Below are 18,957 nucleotides of genomic sequence, written 5' to 3' on the forward strand. Positions count from 1 at the left end.
GAGTTTCATGATGATTTGTTGAAATCTGGCTGGCTGAGAAGCCATGTCTAATCTGATTGGACCGAGGTTTCAACTTATCACCACAAGAGCTTGTTGATTTTCATCAATTTTGCTTTTGGAGCAGTGATCTGCTAAGACTTGGCTGACCTTTGGTCATGTCTAGTGTTTTGGACCGAAGCTTTCTTTGAAAGCTTGGCTGGCTGTGAAGCCATGTCTAATTCCTGGACCGGAGTCTTAGACTAGCATTGCACTGATTCCTGGAATTCTCATTAAGGATTTTGATACCTTTTCCCACTTAATTTTCGAAAAATACAAAAAAAATTTGCAAAACCATAAAATCCAAAAATATTTCTTGTTTGAGTCTAGAGTCTCATCTTAAGTTTGGTGTCAAATGCATGTTTTTGTTATATTTTTCGAATCCATGCATATATTTCTTGTTTTGATCTTTAAATTCTATTGACTTGATTGTTCATGTGTCTCATATAGTGTCAGTAGTACACAAACTGCTAAGTTTGGTGTCTTGCATGCATTGTTATTTGATTCTTGTTGCATTTTGATTATTAAAAATCCAAAAATATTTTTAATTTATGTCTTTTCAAGTCAATGATACAAAGAATTGAAGATTCAGAACATACTGCAGAGGAATTATACAGAAAAAGCTGAGCATTCAAAAATGCCCAGTGAAGAAGGCAGACTGGCGTTTAAACGCCAGCCAGGGTACCTGGTTGGGCGTTTAACGCCCAAAAAGGGTGCATTTTGGGCGTTAAACGCCAGAATGGATACCATTCTGGGCGTTTAACGCCAGGATGGTGCTAGGGGGAAGATTTTGTTTTCAAATCAATTTTTTTTTCAAGTTTTCAAAGTTTTTCAAAATCAAATCTTTTTCAAATCATATCTTTTCAATCAAATGTTTTCAAAATCAATTTCTTTCTTTTTTAAAAGATACTTACTAACAATTAATGATTTGATTGAACATTTTTTTGCCTTTTCTATTAAGAAAGGTTTTATGTTTGAATCATATCTTTTCTTGTTAGGCAAGTCATTAATTCTCTAAATCATATCTTTTCAAATTGTTTTCAAATCATATCTTCTAAAATTGTTTTCAAATCATATCTTCTCAATCACATCTTTTTAAAACCATAACTTTTCAATCAAATCTTTTTAACCTCATCTTTTTCAAAATAGTTTTCAATCAAATCTTTTTGATTTCTAATTTCAAAATCTTTTTCAAAAATCAATTGATTTCTTTTCACTTTGAATTTTCGAAAATTACCAATCAAATTTTCAAAATGTTTTCAAAATCTTTTGATTGAATTTTCGAAAATTCTCTTCCCTCCTTCCCACATCCTTCTATTTGTGGAGTACTACTCCTTCTAAATGCACAATTCGAACTCTAACTAATAAAGTTCGAATTCTTCTTCTCCTTCTTCTTTCTATTTCTCTTTTCCTCTGACACTTCAAGGAATCTCTATACTGTAACATAGAGGATTCCATATTTTCTTGTTCTCTTCTCTTTCATATGAGCAGGAGCAGAGACAAAGACATTCTTGTTGAAGCTGATCCTGAACCTGAGAGGACCCTGAAGAGAAAACTAAGAGAAGCCAAAGCACAACTTTCTTTAGAGGACCTAACCGAATTCTTCAAGGAAGAAGAACACATGGCAGCCGAAAACAACAACAATGCCAACAATGCAAGGAAGGTGCTGGGTGACTTTACTGCACCTACTCCTGATTTCTATGGGAGAAGCATCTCTATCCCTGCCATTGGAGCAAACAACTTTGAGCTTAAGCCTCAATTAGTTTCTCTAATGCAACAGAATTGCAAGTTCCATGGACTTCCAATGGAAGATCCTCATCAGTTTTTAGCTGAATTCTTGCAAATCTGTGACACAGTCAAGACTAATGGGGTTAACCCTGAGGTCTATAGACTGATGCTATTCCCTTTTGCTGTAAGAGACAGAGCTAGAATATGGTTGGATTCTCAACCTAAGGAAAGCCTGGACTCTTGGGAAAAGCTAGTCAATGCCTTCTTGGCAAAGTTCTTCCCACCACAAAGATGGAGTAAACTTAGAGTGGAAGTCCAAACCTTCAGACAGAAGGATGGAGAATCCCTCTATGAAGCTTGGGAAAGATACAAACAATTAATCAGAAGATGTCCCTCAGACATGCTTTCTGAATGGAGCATCATAGGTATTTTCTATGATGGTCTCTCTGAACTATCCAAGATGTCTCTGGATAGCTCTGCTGGAGGATCTCTTCATCTGAAGAAGACGCCTGCAGAAGCTCAAGAATTGATTGAAATGGTTGCAAATAACCAATTCATGTACACTTCTGAAAGGAATCCTGTGAACAATGGGACTAGTCAGAAGAAAGGAGTTCTTGAGATTGATACTCTGAATGCCATTTTGGCTCAGAACAAGATATTGACTCAACAAGTCAATTTGATTTCTCAAAGTCTGTCTGGAATGCATAATGCACCAAGCAGTACTAAGGAGGCTTCATCTGAGGAAGAAGCCTATGATCCTGAGAACCCTTCAATGGAAGAGGTGAATTACCTAGGAGAACCCTATGGAAACACCTACAATTCTTCATGGAGAAATCACCCCAATTTCTCATGGAAGAATCAAGAGAGACCTCAACAAGGTTTCAATAATAATGGTGGAAGAAACCGGCTTGGCAATAACAAGCCTTTTCCATCATCTTCTCAGCAACAGACAGAGAGTTCTAAGCAGAATACTTCTGACTTAGCAACAATGGTCTCTGATCTAATAAAGACCACTCAAAGTTTCATGAATGAAACAAGGTCCTCCATCAGAAATTTGGAAGGACAAGTGGGTCAGCTGAGCAAGAAAGTTACTGAACTCCCTCCTAGTACTCTCCCAAGTAATACAGAAGAAAATCCAAAAGGAGAGTGCAAAGCCATTACCATGGCCGAATGTGGAGAGGAAAGAGAGGAGGAGGACGCCACTAAGGAAGACCTCAGTGGGCGTGTACCAATCTCCTCTGAGTTCCAATGGGAATCTGAGGCTCAAAATGAGACCATAGAGATTCCATTGGACTTACTTCTGCCATTCATGAGCTCTGATGAGTATTCTTCCTCTGAAGAGGATGAGTATATCACTGAAGAGCAAGTTGCTAAATACCTTGGAGCAATCATGAAACTGAATGACAAGTTATTTGGAAATGAGACTTGGGAGGATGAACCACCCTTGCTCACCAAAGAACTGGATGACTTGTCTAGGCAGAAACTGCCTCAAAAGAGGCAAGATCCTGGGAAGTTTTCTATACCTTGTACCATAGGCACCATGACCTTTAAAAAGGCCTTGTGTGACTTAGGGTCAAGTGTAAACCTCATGCCCCTCTCTGTAATGGAGAAATTAGGGATCTTTGAGGTGCAAGCTACAAGAATCTCATTAGAGATGGCAGACAATTCAAGAAAACAAGCTCATGGACTTGTAGAGAATGTTTTGGTGAAGATTGAAGACCATTACATCCCTACTGACTTCATAGTCCTAGAGACTGGGAAGTGCATGGATGAATCCATCATCCTTGGCAGACCCTTCCTAGCCACAGCAAGGGCTGTGATTGATGTTGATAGAGGTGAAATGATCATTCAAGTGAATGAAGAATCCTTGGTGTTTAAGGCCCAAGGACATCCCTCTATCATCATAGAGAGGAAGCATGAAGAGCTTCTCTCAAAACAGAGCCAAGCAGAGCCCCCACAGCCAAACTCTAAGTTTGGTGTTGGGAGGCCACAACCAAACTCTAAGTTTGGTGTTGAACCCCCACATTCAAACTCTAAGATTGGTGTTGGGAGGTTCCAACACGGTTCTGAGTATCTCTGAGGCTCCATGAGAGTCCTCTGTCAAGCTAATGACATTAAAGAAGCGCTTGTTGGGAGGCAACCCAATGTTTTATAGTTAACTATTTTCTTTTGTTATTTTATTTTTTTGTAGGTTGATGATCATAAGAAGTCACAAAAATAATGAAAAAAGCAAAAACAGAATGAAAAACAGGAAGAAAAACAGCACACCCTGGAGGAAGAAGCTGCTGGCGTTTAAACGCCAGTAAGCCTAGCAGTTGGGCGTTTAACGCCCAGTCTGGCACCATTCTGGGCGTTTAACGCCAGAAAGGGGCACCAGACTGGCGTTAAACGCCAGTAAAGGGCAACAACCTGGCGTTAAACGCCAGGAATGGGCACCAGCCCGGCGTTTAACGCCAGAAATGGCTCAAAACGTGGATTTTGATGCCACTTGGTGCAGGGATGACTTTTCCTTGACACCACAGGATCTGTGGACCCCACAGGACCCCACCATCACTCTCTCTCTTCTTCCCCCACTCACCAATCACCTCAATACCTCTTCCCCAAAAACCCTTCACCTATCAAATCCCATCTTTCTCTTCACCACTCACATCCATCCTTCATAAATCCCCACCAACCTCACCCTTCAAATTCAAACCACTTTCCCTCCCAAACCTACCCTCCATGGCCGAACCATTACCCCCCTCTCTCCTATATATACCCTTCTTCAACCCTTCATTTTCACACAACCTAAACACCCTTTCTTACCCTTCTTGGCCGAACACATCACCTTCCCCCTCTTCCTCATTTCTTCTTCTTCTACTCTCTTCTTTCTTCTTTTGCTCGAGGACGAGCAAACATTTTAAGTTTGGTGTGGTAAAAGCGTTGCTTTTTCATAACCATTATGGCATCCAAGACCGGAGAAACCTCTAAAAAGAGGAAAGAGAAGGCAAAAGCTTCCACCTCCGAGTCATGGGAGATAGATAGATTCCTCTCAAGGGTGCATCAAGTCCACTTCTATGAAGTTGTGGCCTTGAAGAAGGTGATCCCCGAGGTCCCCTTTTCACTCAAAAAGGGTGAATATCCGGAGATCCGCCATGAGATCCGAAGAAGAGGTTGGGAAGTACTCACCAACCCCATTCAACAAGTCGGAATCTTGATGGTTCAAGAGTTCTATGCCAATGCATGGATCACCAAGAACCATGACCAAAGTGTGAACCCGAATCCCAAGAATTATCTCACTATGGTTCGGGGGAAATACTTGGATTTTAGTCCGGAGAGTGTGAGGGTGGCGTTCAACTTGCCTATGATGCAAGGAGATGAGCATCCTTACACTAGAAGGGTCAACTTTGATCAAAGGTTGGACCAAGTCCTCACAACTATATGTGAAGAGGGCGCACAATGGAGGCAAGATTCAAGAGGAAAGCCGGTTCAATTGAGAAGGCATGACCTCAAGCCCGTGGCTAGAGGATGGTTAGAGTTCATACAACGCTCAGTCATTCCCACTAGCAACCGGTCCGAAGTTACCATAGACCGGGCCATCATGATTCATAGCATCATGATTGGAGAAGAAGTAGAAGTTCATGAGGTTATAGCTCAAGAACTCTACAAGGTGGCGGACAAGACCTCCACTTTAGCAAGACTAGCCTTTCCTCATCTCATTTGTCACCTCTGTTATTCAGTTGGAGTTGACATAGAAGGAGATACCCCCATTGATGAGGACAAGCCCATCACCAAGAAAAGGATGGAGTACACAAGAGACCCCTCTCACCATGAGATCCCTGAGATGCCTCAAGGGATGCACTTTCCTCCACAAAATTATTGGGAGCAACTAAACACCTCCCTAGGAGAATTGAGTTCCAACATGGGACAACTAAGGGTGGAGCATCAAGAACACTCCATTCTCCTCCATGAAATTAGAGAAGACCAAAGAATCATGAGGGAGGAGCAACAAAGACAAGGAAGAGACATTGAGGAGCTCAAGCACTCCATAGGATCTTCAAGAGCAAGAAAGAGCCGCCATCACTAAGGTGGACCCGTTCCTTGATTTCCTTGTTCTTTATTCTTCTGTTTTTCGATTTTTATGCTTTATGTTTGTCCATGTTTGTGTCTTGTGATCATTAGTGTCTTAGTGTCTATGCCTTAAAGTTATGAATGTCCTATGAATCCATCACCTTTCTTGAATAAAAACGTGCTTAATTGAAAAGGAAAGAATTGCATGAATTCTGAATTTTATAATAGTTCAATTATTTTGATGTGGTGGCAACACTTTTGTTCTTTGAATGTATGCTTGAACAGTGCATATGTCTTTTGAATTTGTGGTTCATGAATGTTGGCTCTTGAAAGAATGATGAAAAAGGAGATATGTTACTGAGGATCTGAAAAATCATTAAAAATGATTCTTGAAGCAAGAAAAAGCAGTGAATACAAAAAAAAAGAAAGAAAAAAAGGAAGCAAACGAAAAAAAAAGAGAAAAAAAAAGAAAGAAATAAAGTTGTGATCCAAGGCAAATAAGAGTGTGCTTAAGAACCCTGGACACCTCTAATTGGGGACTTTAGCAAAGCTGAGTCACAATCTGAAAAGGTTCACCCAATTATGTGTCTGTGGCATGTATGTATCCGGTGGTAATACTGGAAGACAGAGTGCTTTGGGCCACAGCCAAGACTCAATAAGTAGTTGTGTTCAAGAATCATCATACTTAACTAGGAGAATCAATAACACTATCTGGATTCTAAGTTCCTAAAGAAGCCAATCATTCTGAATTACAAGGGATAGAGTGAGATGCCAAAACTATTCAGAGGCAAAAAGACAAAAGCCCCGCTCATCTAATTAATATTGATCTTCATAGATGTTTTTGGAGTTCATTGCATATTCTCTTCTTTTTATCTTATTTGATCTTCAGTTGCTTGGGGACAAGCAACAATTTAAGTTTGGTGTTGTGATGAGCGGATAATTTGTATGCTTTTTGGCATTGTTTTTAGTATGTTTTTAGTATCCTTTAGTTAGTTTTTAGTATATTTTTATTAGTTTTTAGTTAAAATTCACTTTTCTGGACTTTACTATGAGTTTGTGTGTTTTTCTGTGATTTCAGGTATTTTCTGGCTGAAATTGAGGGACCTGAGCAAAAATCTGATCCAGAGACTGAAAAGGACTGCAGATGCTGTTGGATTCTGACCTCCCTGCACTCGAAGTGGATTTTCTGGAGCTACAGAAGCCCAATTGGCGCGCTCTCAACGGCGTTGGAAAGTAGACATCCTGGGCTTTCCAGCAATATATAATAGTTCATACTTTGCCCAAGATTTGATGGCCCAAACCGGCGTTCAAAGTCACCTCAAGAAATTCCAGCGTTAAACGCCGGAACTGGCACCTAATTGGGAGTTAAACGCCCAAACTGGCACTAAAGCTGGCGTTTAACTCCAAGGAGAGTCTCTACACGAAATTTCTTCATTGCTCAGCCCAAGCACACACCAAGTGGGCCCGGAAGTGGATTTTTATGTCATTTACTCATCTATGTACTAGTTTTCTATAAGTAGGACCTTTTACTATTGTATAGAAATAGAGAGGGAGAGCTTTTGATCATGTTTTGATGATTGAACCCTCTTTGGGAGGCTGGCCATTCGGCCATGCCTAGACCTTGTTCTTATGTATTTTCAACGGTGGAGTTTCTACACACCATAGATTAAGGTGTGGAGCTCTGCTGTACCTCGAGTATTAATGCAATTACTATTGTTCTTCCATTCAATTCCGCTTGTTCTTTGTCCAAGATATCACTTGTTCTTCAACATGATGAAGGTGATGATTGACGCCCATCACCATTCTCACCCATGAACAAGGTGACTGACAACCATTCTTGTTCTACAAGCATCTGAGGCTTAGTGAATATCTCTTGGATTCCTGATTGCACGATGCATGGTTGATCGCCTGACAACCGAGTGCTCGCCTGACAAACGAGCCAACCATTCCGTGAGATCAGAGTCTTCGTGGTATAGGCAAGAACTGATGGCGGCATTCAAGAGAATCCGGAAGGTCTAACCTTGTCTGTGGTATTCTGAGTAGGATTCAATGACTGAATGACTGTGACGTGCTTCAAACTCCTAGCAGGCTAGGGCGTTAGTGACAGACGCAAAAGTATCAATGGATATTATTCCGGCCTGACCGAGAACCGACAGCTGAATTCCGCTATGCCGTGACAGGACATATGCAATCGCTTTCACTGAGAGGATGGGAGGTAGCTGCTGACAACAGTGAAACCCTACACAAGCTTGCCATGGAAAGGAGTAAGAAGGATTGGATGAAGGCAGTAGGAAAGCAGAGAAACGGAAGGGAAGACATCTTCATACACTTGTCTGAAGCTCTTACACCAATGATATACATAAGTATCACTATCTTTATCTTCTATGTTATTTTCGTTCATCATCATATACATTTGAGTTTGCCTGACTAAGATTTACAAGATGACCATAGCTTGCTTCAATGCTAACAATCTCCGTGGGATCGACCCTTACTCACGTAAGGTATTACTTGGACGACCCAGTGCACTTGCTGGTTAGTTGTGCGAAGTTGTGTAATGCCATGGAATTGAACCACCAAGTTTTTGGAGTTCATGACCAGGGATTATGAGAGTTGTGAAAAAGTATTGTTCACAATTTCGCGCACCAGTGTGTTAGGGTGACCTGGAGACTTATGAGAGCTGGAGGTGTATTAAGTACCAGAGGGGTTTGAAGGATAGCATTATGACTGTTGTGGCTCCTATGGAGATCCGTGTCTTCTCCGACTTGGTGAACAAAGCAAGGGTGGTGGAAGAATATGCCAAGACAGTGGTTGCGTCCAAGGAAGCTCATGGAAGAGGCAGTAGCTAGGGACGTGGCAAGTATTACCATCCGAGGGGTCAAAGCTTTAATAGAGGAGGTGGATGGAATTGCTTAAAGATTATGATTTTGAACTGAGCTATCATCCTGGAAGGGCAAATATGGTAGCAGATGCATTAAGTCAAAAATCCTTAACAATAGCATGGATGAGAATCAAGGAAAAGGAGCTGATGGAGAAGTTTGTGGATCTTAAGCTGGATATGGATGAAGTTGCTGGAAGAGCTTGCCTGAATCAGTTACAGATCTCAAGTGACTTTAAATCTGAACTTCTGAAGGCTCATCAGAACGATGATGCGTTACCAAAAGTATTGCCAGCTATCGAACAAGAGAAGCAATGGAGGGTATCATGGGAACAAGACGGATTGTGGAGATTAAAAGGTAGAGTCATTGTGCTGGATGTGGGGACGTTGCGGCAAGATATTTTGAGAGAAGCACACAAAAGCAGATTTTTTATTCACCCTGGAAGTACTAAGATGTACCATGATCTGAAGACTATGTTCTGGTGGCCTGGTATGAAGAGGGATGTGGCAGAACATGTCTCAAAGTGCCTAACGTGTCAGAAGGTGAAGATAGAATATCAGAAACTGTCGGGAATGCTTCAACCACTTGAAATTCCTTAATGGAAGTGGGAAGGAATTTCAATGGATTTTGTGACTGGTTTACAGAGGACTAGGTCGGGATTCGATGCGATTTGGGTGATCGTGGATCGCTTAACCAAATCTGCTCATTTTCTGCCTATTCAAGTAAACTGCTCTATGGAAGAGTTAGCAAGGCTGTATATAAAGGAGATAGTAAGGTTGCATGGTGTGCCATCGAGCATAGTATTGGACCGTGATCCCCGATTCACTTCAAGACTTTGGAGAGCTTTCCAAAGAGCTTTCGGTACGAAGCTATGTCTTAGTACGGCGTATCATCCACAAACAGACGGACAGCCAGAAAGGACTATTCAGATGTTGGAAGATATGTTGAGAGCATGTGTTTTGGATCAACCTAGAAGTTGAGACCGTTACATGCCATTGGTGGAGTTTGCGTACAACAACAGCTTTCATGCGAGCATTAGGATGGCTCCGTATGAGGCTTTGTATGGACGGAAGTGCCAGTCTCCACTTTGTTGGTATGAATCGGGTGAAGCAAGTGTATTGGGTCCAGACGTGGTAGCAGAGACTACGGAGAAGATTAAGAAAATACGAGAAAGGATTTTGACTGCTCATAGTCGACAAAAGAGTTATGCGGATCAGAGAAGGAAATCGTTAGAGTTTAAAGTGGGAGAGCACGTGTTTCTACGAGTTACACCCACAACTGGGATTGGAAGAGCAATCAAAACCAAAAAGTTGAATCCGAGGTATATAGGACCGTTTGAGATCCTTAGGCGTTTCGGGCTGGTGGCATATCAAGTGGCTTTGCCACCTCACCTATCTAACCTACATGACGTGTTCCACGTCTCACAACTCCGTAAGCAAATGTCGGACATGGCTCATGTGTAGGAGCCTGAGACGGTCAAGTTGAGGGAAAACTTAACTTTCCAAGTGACACCGATTAGAATTGATGACACCAGTGTAAAGAAGCTGCGAGGAAAAGAAGTTCAGTTGGTCAAAGTTGCTTAGAAGTGAGTAGGAGTTGAAGAGCATACTTGGGAATTGGAATCCGAGATGCAAAAGGATTATCCCGAGCTTTTCTTAGGTAATTCAAATTTTGAGGGCAAAATTTCTTATTTGGTGAGGAGAATGTAAGAACCGCAATTAATCGAACCGGTTACTTAAGTGGTTATATTACCCAATTTTGATTCCAAAAAGTTAGAGTGAGAATTTGAGGTTTTAAACATCATTTTTGGACTCAGTGGGTCCTTCTGAGTCAGAAAATGTATTTTCTGCAAAAAACCATGAAAAACCGTGAACTGGCAGTTGAACCAGTTCAACCGGTTCAAGTCTGCCCGACGCTGCTTGAGAGAAAGTGAAAACAGTCAAAAACCTTAGAAAAACATTAGAAATGGAGAACTGGGCGTTAATTTTAAAAAGTTTGGTCTGAAGTTGGGCCAAACGGGTTAAAAACGCTAACGGGATAAACCGGGCCCAAGTTGGGCCCAAACCCAACATATATAAAGGTTCATTTAATGAACCCTAACCTCATAAACACATACACACTTTAGAAATTGACAAGGGAGGAGAGGAAGAAGAAAACCCTATTTACCTCAATCTTCCCAAGCTCATATCTTGAGCTATAGAGCTCTGATTTGCGTGTCGTCAGCGGCTATGCGTTTCATGTGAAGAGTTATACAAAACCCATCTAAGAAACTCTAGAGGTAAGTCCGAAATCCTCCCAGTTATTCTCTCCAAAATTTTGGATACCTAGGGTTTTTGATTAAGTAAGTTTTTGTGATTCTTGGTGTTTAGGTTCACTTTAATCCTTGTTTAGTTTTGGGTTTTGACATCCAAATCTGTGAAAAAGGTAAGAGGCTTTGAACTCTTGTGAAATTTTGATTTATGTTGAGCCCTAGTTTGAATTGTGGTGATTTATATGTATATAGCTTGATTAATGTGAGTTTGGAGCTTGTTGGTGCTTGTAGGAGCTACATTGGTGATTGGATATTGGTTGAAGCTCATTTGGTTCATATTGGGAATCGACCAAGGTATGGTTTCGGTTTTCTCTATGTAGTATATAATATTCATGGACACTTAGGCTAGTGACCCATAGGATAGGATTGGATTTGAATGGTTGATGAGTTGTTGGATGTATTTGTATGATGATATTTGATGAAATGATGAATTTGAGTTGATAATGATGATTAATAATGATATGATGAGGATGAATGATTTGTGAAGTTGAGTAGTGGATTATGTTGATAAATGTGATATTGGTGATGATTGATTGGTAATATAGTTGAAAAATTGTTAATGAAGTTTAATATATGAGATATATTGATGTGATGTTGTGGATGTGGAAAGGTGAAGGAAAAATGTGGTAAATTTGTGGTAGTATGACATAGAGGGTTGATTTTGATGAAAAGAGGAGTTTGGACTGGTTTGGTTTGGTTTTGGTTATGTTTGATAAAGGAATTGGGAAAATTGTGATTTTGGGGAAAAGTTGAATTTTGGTGAACTTTGTCCGATCACAACTTTTGATCATTCAAAGTTGGTGTTGAAAATTTGAAATTCTGCAAAGTTACATAATTCTAAGTATTCTGGTATGTGCGCACGCACACTCCGCATAAATGGTGACCTGTGCGCATGCACAAACATGTGCGTCCGCACACGCAGAGGCAGGCAATCTGCCTGCAGCGCTGGCACAGCTTGTGCGCGCGCACACCAATGAAAAATTGCAACCTGTGCATACGCACAGACCTGTGCGCACGCACACGTTGGGGAGGCCAATCTATTGGGGGCACTGGCACAGGTTGTGCGAGTGAACAGACCTTTTTAAGTTTTGACACATGTGCGTACGCACATGGTGGACGAAATTGTGATCACTGTTCTTTGATTTGCATTTATTGTAGAATTGTGGAACTTAGGATTTTTGGCACGAGTGGACACAACTCCGTTCAACTAACCAGCAAGTGTACTGGGTCGTCCAAGTAATAAACCTTACGTGAGTAAGGGTCGATCCCACAGAGATTGTTGGTATGAAGCAAGCTATGGTCACCTTGTAAATCTCGGTTAGACAGATTAAAAAGTTATGGGTTTCGAAAATTAATAATAAAAAGAAATAATAAAAGGGATAGAATACTTATGTAGATTCATTGGTAGGAATTTCAGATAAGCATATAGAGATGCTGTATGGCTCAAGGACGCCTGCTTTCCCACTACTTCTACTCAATCCTTCTTACTCCTTTCCATGGCAAGCTTTGTATAGGGGTTCACCATCAGCGGTGGCTACTTTCAATCCTCTCGGGAAAATGATCCTATGCGGTTGTCAATCGCACGGCTAATCGTCTGGAGGCATCACCCATGGTTGATGGCTACATCCCATCCTCGCAGTGAAAACTAATGCTCACGCACTCTGTCACAGTACGGCTAATCACTGGTTGGTTCCCGCTCCTACTGGAATAGAATCCCTTGATTCTTTTGCGTCTGTCACTAACGCCCAGCACTTGCAAGTTTGAAGCACGTCACAGTCATTCATTACCGGAATCCTACTCGGAATACCACAGACAAGGTTAGACTTTCCGGATTCCCAGGATCCTACTCGAAATACCACAGACAAGGTGAGACTTTCCGGATCCTCATAAATGCCGCCATCTATCTAGCTTATACCACGAAGATTCTGTTGGGGAATCTAAGAGATACACGTTCAAGCTTGGTTGCATGTAGAACGGAAGTGGTTGTCAATCACGCGCGTTCATAAGTGAGAATGATAATGAGGGTTATCTAACTAATCACCTTCATCATGTTCTTGGGTACGAATGAATATCTTGGAATAAGAATAAAAGAGGAATTGACTAAAAGAAAATAGAACTTCATTAATACTTGAGGTACAGCAGAGCTCCACACCCTTAATCTATAGTGTGCAGAAACTCCACCGTTGAAAATACATAAGTGAAAGAGGTTCAGGCATGGCCGAATGGCCAGCCCTCTCTATGATCAAGTGACCGAATGATTAAAGACTTAAAGTGGTCAAAAGATGTCTAATACAATAGATAAATGTCCTATATATACTAGACTAGCTACTAGGGTTTACATGAGTAAGTAATTGATGCATAAATCCACTTCCGGGGCCCACTTGGTGTGTGCTTGGGCTGAGCTTGATCTATCCACGAGCTGAGGCTTCTCTTGGAGTTGAACTTCGAGTTATGACGTGTTTTGGGCATTCAACTCCGGATCATGACGTTTTTCTGGCGTTTAACTCCAGACAGCAGCATGAACTTGGCGTTCAACGCCAAGTTACGTCGTCAATTTCCGAATAAAGTATGGACAATTATACATTGCTGGAAAGCCCTGGATGTCTACTTTCCAACGCCGTTGAGAGCGCGCCAATTGGAGTTCTGTAGCTCCAGAAAATCCATTTCGAGTGCAGGGAGGTCAGATTCCAACAGCATCTGCAGTCCTTTTGTCAGCCTTTTTCAGAGTTTTGCTCAAATCCCTCAATTTCAGCCAGAATTTACCTGAAATCCCAGAAAAACACACAAACTCATAGTAAAGTCCAGAAATGTGAATTTAACATAAAAACTAAGGAAAACATCCCTAAAAGTAGCTTGAACTTACTAAAAACTATCTAAAAACAATGCCAAAAAGCGTATAAATTATCCGCTCATCACAACACCAAACTTAAATTGTTGCTTGTCCCCAAGCAACTGAAAATCAAATAGGATAAAAAGAAGAGAATATGCTATAAATTCAAAAATATCAATGAATATTAATTATAATTAAATGAGCGGGACTTGTAGCTTTTTGCTTCTGAACAGTTTTGGCATCTCACTTTTTCCTTTGTAGTTTAGAGGGATTGGCGTCTCTGGGGAACTTAGAATTTGGGATAGTGTTATTGACTTTCTTAGTTAAGCATGTTGATTCTTGAACACAGCTACTTATGAGTCTTGGCCGTGGCCCTAAGCACTTTGTTTTCCAGTATTACCACCGGATACATAAATGCCACAGACACATAATTGGGTGAACCTTTTCAGATTGTGACTTAGCTTTGCTAAAGTCCCCAGTTAGTGGTGTCCAGAGCTCTTAAGCACACTCTTTTGGCTTGGATCACGACTTTAACCACTTAGTCTCAAGCTTTTCACTTGGACCTTCATGACACCAGCACATGGTTAGGGACAGCTTGATTTAGCCGCTTAGGCCTGGATTTTATTTCCTTGGGCCCTCCTATCCATTGATGCTCAAAGCCTTGGATCCTTTTTACCCTTGCCTTTTGGTTTTAAGGGCTATTGGCTTTTTCTACTGCTCCTTCTTTTTCTATATACTCTTTTTAGCTCCATTTTTTTTTTCGAATGCTTCTTCTTTTTCACTGCTTTTTCTTGCTTCAAGAATCAATTTCATGATTTTTCAGATCATCAATAACATTTCTCTTTGTTCATCATTCTTTCAAGAGCCAACAATTTTAACATTCATAAACAACAAGATCAAAAGACATATGCACTGTTCAAGCATTCATTCAGAAAATAAAAAGTATTGTCACCACATCAATTAAACTAAATTCAATAGCTATTTTCGAAATTTATGTACTTCTTGTTCTTTTGAATTAAAACATTTTTCATTTAAGAGAGGTGAAAGATTAATGGAATTCATTCATAGCTTTAAGGCATGGTTACATACTAATGATCATGAAATAAAGACACAAAACATAGATAAACACAATAATTAAAAACCGAAAACAGAAAGAAATAAAGAACAAGGAATGAATCCACCTTTAGTGGCGTCTTCTTCTTGAAGGACCAATGATGTTCTTAAGCTCTTCTATGTCCCTTCCTTGCCTTTGTTGCTCCTCCCTCATTGCTCTTTGATCTTCTCTTATTTCTTGGAGAATGATGGAGTGTTCATGATGTTCCACCCTTAGTTGTTCAACATTATGGCTCAAATCTTCTAAGGAGGTGTTGAGTTGCTCCCAATAGTTGTTGGGAGGAAAGTGCATTCCTTGAGGCATTTGTTGATGATGAATTTTCTCATGTTCTTCTTGAGGGCCGTGAGGAACTTCTCTTGTTTGCTCCATCCTTTTCTTGGTGATGGGCTTGTCTTCTTCAATGGAGACATCTCCATCTATGATGACTCCAGCTGAGTAACATAGATGGCATATAAGGTGGGGGAAGGCTAGCCGTGCCATGTGTGAAGGCTTGTCGGCTATTTTGTAGAGTTCATTGGAGATGACTTCATGAACTTCTACTTCCTCTCCAATCATGATGCTATGAATCATGATGGCCCGATCCACAGTAACTTCAGATCGGTTGCTTGTAGGGATGATGGATCTTTGGATGAACTCCAACCATCCTCTAGCTACAGGCTTGAGGTCCAGTCTTCTTAGTTGGACTGGCTTGCCTTTGGAGTCTATTCTCCATTGGGCGCCTTCCACACAAATGTCCATTAGGACTTGGTCCAACCTTTGATTAAAGTTGACCCTTCTTGTGTAGGGGCGTTCATCACCTTGCATCATGGGTAAGTGAAACGCCAACCTCACATTTTCCGGACTGAAATCTAAGTATTTCCCCCGAACCATTGTGAGATAGTTCTTTGGATTCGGGTTCATACTTTGATCATGGTTCCTAGTGATCCATGCATTAGCATAGAACTCTTGAACCATCAATATTCTAACTTGTTGCATGGGGTTGGTTATGACTTCCCAACCTCTTCTTTGGATTTCATGTCGGATTTCCGGATACTCATTCTTTTTGAGTTTGAAAGGGACCTCAGGGATCACCTTCTTCTTTGCCACAACATCATAGAAGTGGTCTTGATGGATCTTGGAGATGAATCTTTCCATCTCCCATGACTCGGAGGTGGAAGCTTTTGCTTTTCCTTTCCCTTTTCTTGAGGAAACTCCGGCCTTAGGTGCCATTGGTAATGGAAAAACAAAAAAAGCTTATGCTTTTACCACACCAAACTTAAAATTTGCTCGTCCTCGAGCAAGAAAGAAAAGAATAGTAGAAGAAGAAGAAGAGAATATGGTAGAGAGGGAGAGAGTAGGTTCGGCTATATGGGAGAAGAAGGGGTTTGTGTTGTGTGAAAATGAAGAAGAATGGGAGGTTATTTATAGGGAGAGGGAGGGTGGGAGTTCGGCCATTTTGGGTGGGAAGGGGTGGGAAATTGAATTTGAATTTTATGAGGGTAGGTGGGGTTTATGGGGAAGGGGAGGTTGATGTGAATGGTGAATGGGGTAATTGGGAAGAGGACTTGAGGTGATTTGGTGAAGGTTTTTGGGAAGTGTGATATAGGGAAGAGTGAAATGAGATTTGGATTAGGAGAGTGTGATTAGGATTAAAAGGTAAGGTGGGAATATGGTAGGTGGGGATCCTGTGGGGTCCACAGATCCTGAGGTGAGGATCCTGTGGGGTCCACAGATCCTGAGGTGAAAACAAATACCATTCCTTCACCATATAGGCATGTAAAATGCCTTCATGCATCATTCTGGCGTTCAAACGCCCATTGATGCATGTTCTGGGCGTTCAACGCCCATGTAATGCATGTTTCTGGCGTTGAACGCCAGTTTCATGCTTGTTCCTGGCGTTCAGCGCCAGTTTGTCCTCTCTGTGCACCATCCTGGCGTTTAACGCCAGGTTGTTGCTTGTTTTGGGCGTTCAGCGCCAGAATGGTGCTCTGTTCTGGCGTTGAACGCCGGCCATATGCACCTTACTGGCGTTGAACGCCAGTCTGCGCTGCCTCCAGGGTGAAAAATTTTTTCTTCTGTTTTTGACTCTGTTTTTAATTTTTTTTTTGATTTTTTTCGTGACTCCTCATGATCATGTACCTAATAAAACACAAAAATAAACAAGAAACAAAATAAAATAAAATTAGATAAATAAAATTGGGTTGCCTCCCAACAAGCGCTTATTTAATGTCAATAGCTTGACAGTGGCTCTCATGGAGCCACATGGTGATCAGGTCAATTTAGTGTGTAGTCCCAACACCAAACTTAGAGTTTGGATATGGGGTTTGAACACCAAACTTAGAGTTTGGTTGTGGCCTCACAACACCAAACTTAGAGTTTGACTGTGTGGGCTCTTCTTGACTCTGAACTGAGAGAAGCTCTTCATGCTTACTCTCTTTTGTCACAGAGGGATGGCCATGTGCCTGAAACACAAGGTAGTCCCCATTCAATTGAAGGACTAACTCACCTCTGTTGACATCTATCACAGCTCCTGCTGTGGCTAGGAAAGGTCTTCCTAGGATGATGCATTCATCATCTTCCTTCCTAGTGTCTAGGATTATGAAATCAGTAGGGATGTAAAGGCCTTCAACCCTTACTAGCACGTCCTCCACTATTCCATAAGCTTGTCTTATGGACTTATCCGCCAATTGTAATGAGAACAAGGCAGGTTGTACCTCAATGACCCCCAGCTTCTCCATTAGAGAGAGTGGCATAAGATTTATCCCTGACCCAAGATCACATAGAGCTTTTTCAAAGCTCATGGTGCCAATGGTGCAAGGTATTAAGAACTTGCCAGGATCTTGTTTCTTTTGAGGTAGAGTTCTCTGAATCCAAGTATCTAGTTCACTAATGAGCAAGGGAGGTTCACTTTCCCAAGTCTCATTACCAAACAGCTTGGCATTCAGTTTCATGATAGCTCCTAAGTATTGAGCAACTTGCTCTCCAGTCACATCTTCATTCTCTTCAGAGGATGAATATTCTTCAGAGCTCATGAATGGCAGAAGGAGATTTAAAGGAATCTCTATGGTCTCTAGATGAGCCTCAGATTCCTCAGGATCCTTAATAGAAAACTCCTTCTTGCTTGAGGAACGTCCCAGGAGGTCTTCCTCACTAGGATTTTCGTCCTTCTCCTCCTTTGTGCATTCGGCCATATTGACTATGTCAATGGCCTTGCACTCTCCTTTTGGATTTTCTTCTGTATTGCTTGGGAGAATACTGGGAGGAGTTTCAATAACTTTCTTACTCAGCTGGCCCACTTGTGCCTCCAGATTTCTAATGGAGGATCTTGTTTCATTCATGAAACTGAAAGTGGCCTTTGACAGATCAAAGACTATATTGGCTAAATTAGAATTGTTTTGTTCAGAGTTCTCTGTCTGTTGCTGAGAAGATGATGGATATGGCTTACTATTGTTCAGCCTATTGCGTCCACCATTGTTAAAGCCTTGTTGAGGCTTTTGCTGATCCTTCCAGGAGAAATTTGGATGATTTCTCCATGATGAGTTATAGGTGTTTCCATAAGGTTCACCCATGTAATTAACCTCTGCCATGGCAGGGTTCTCAGGATCATAAGCTTTTTCAGAAGCTGCCTCTCTAGTACTGTTGGATGCATGTTGCAATCAATTCAGATTTTGAGAGATTATGTTGACCTGTTGAGTCAACATTTTGTTCTGAGCCAATATGGCATTCAGAGTATCAATTTCAAGAACTCCTTTCTTTTGAGGTATCCCATTGTTCACGGAATTCCTCTCAGAAGTGTACATGAACTGGTTATTTGCAACCATGTCAATGAGCTCTTGAGCCTCTTCAGGCGTTTTCTTCAGGTGAATAGATCCACCTGCAGAATGATCCAGTGACATTTTCGAAAATTCAGAGAGACCATAATAGAATATATCTAATATGGTCCATTCTGAAAACATGTCAGATGGACATCTTTTGGTCAGCTGCTTGTATCTTTCCCAAGCTTCATAGAGGGATTCACCATCTTTTTGTTTGA

The 18,957-nt window shown here is 41.2% G+C and overlaps 1 non-coding gene across 1 annotated transcript; it reads right to left on the reverse strand.

Moving 5' to 3' along the window:
- Positions 1-2,062: 2,062 nt before the first annotated feature.
- LOC130964236 (small nucleolar RNA R71) lies at positions 2,063-2,171 on the reverse strand. Its single transcript, XR_009080338.1, has one exon. It is a non-coding gene; the product is annotated as a small nucleolar RNA R71 (small nucleolar RNA).
- Between the last annotated feature and the right edge of the window lie 16,786 nt (positions 2,172-18,957).

Source organism: Arachis stenosperma, chromosome 2 (assembly GCF_014773155.1).
Source record: "Arachis stenosperma cultivar V10309 chromosome 2, arast.V10309.gnm1.PFL2, whole genome shotgun sequence".
NCBI classification, from domain to species: Eukaryota; Viridiplantae; Streptophyta; class Magnoliopsida; order Fabales; family Fabaceae; genus Arachis; species Arachis stenosperma.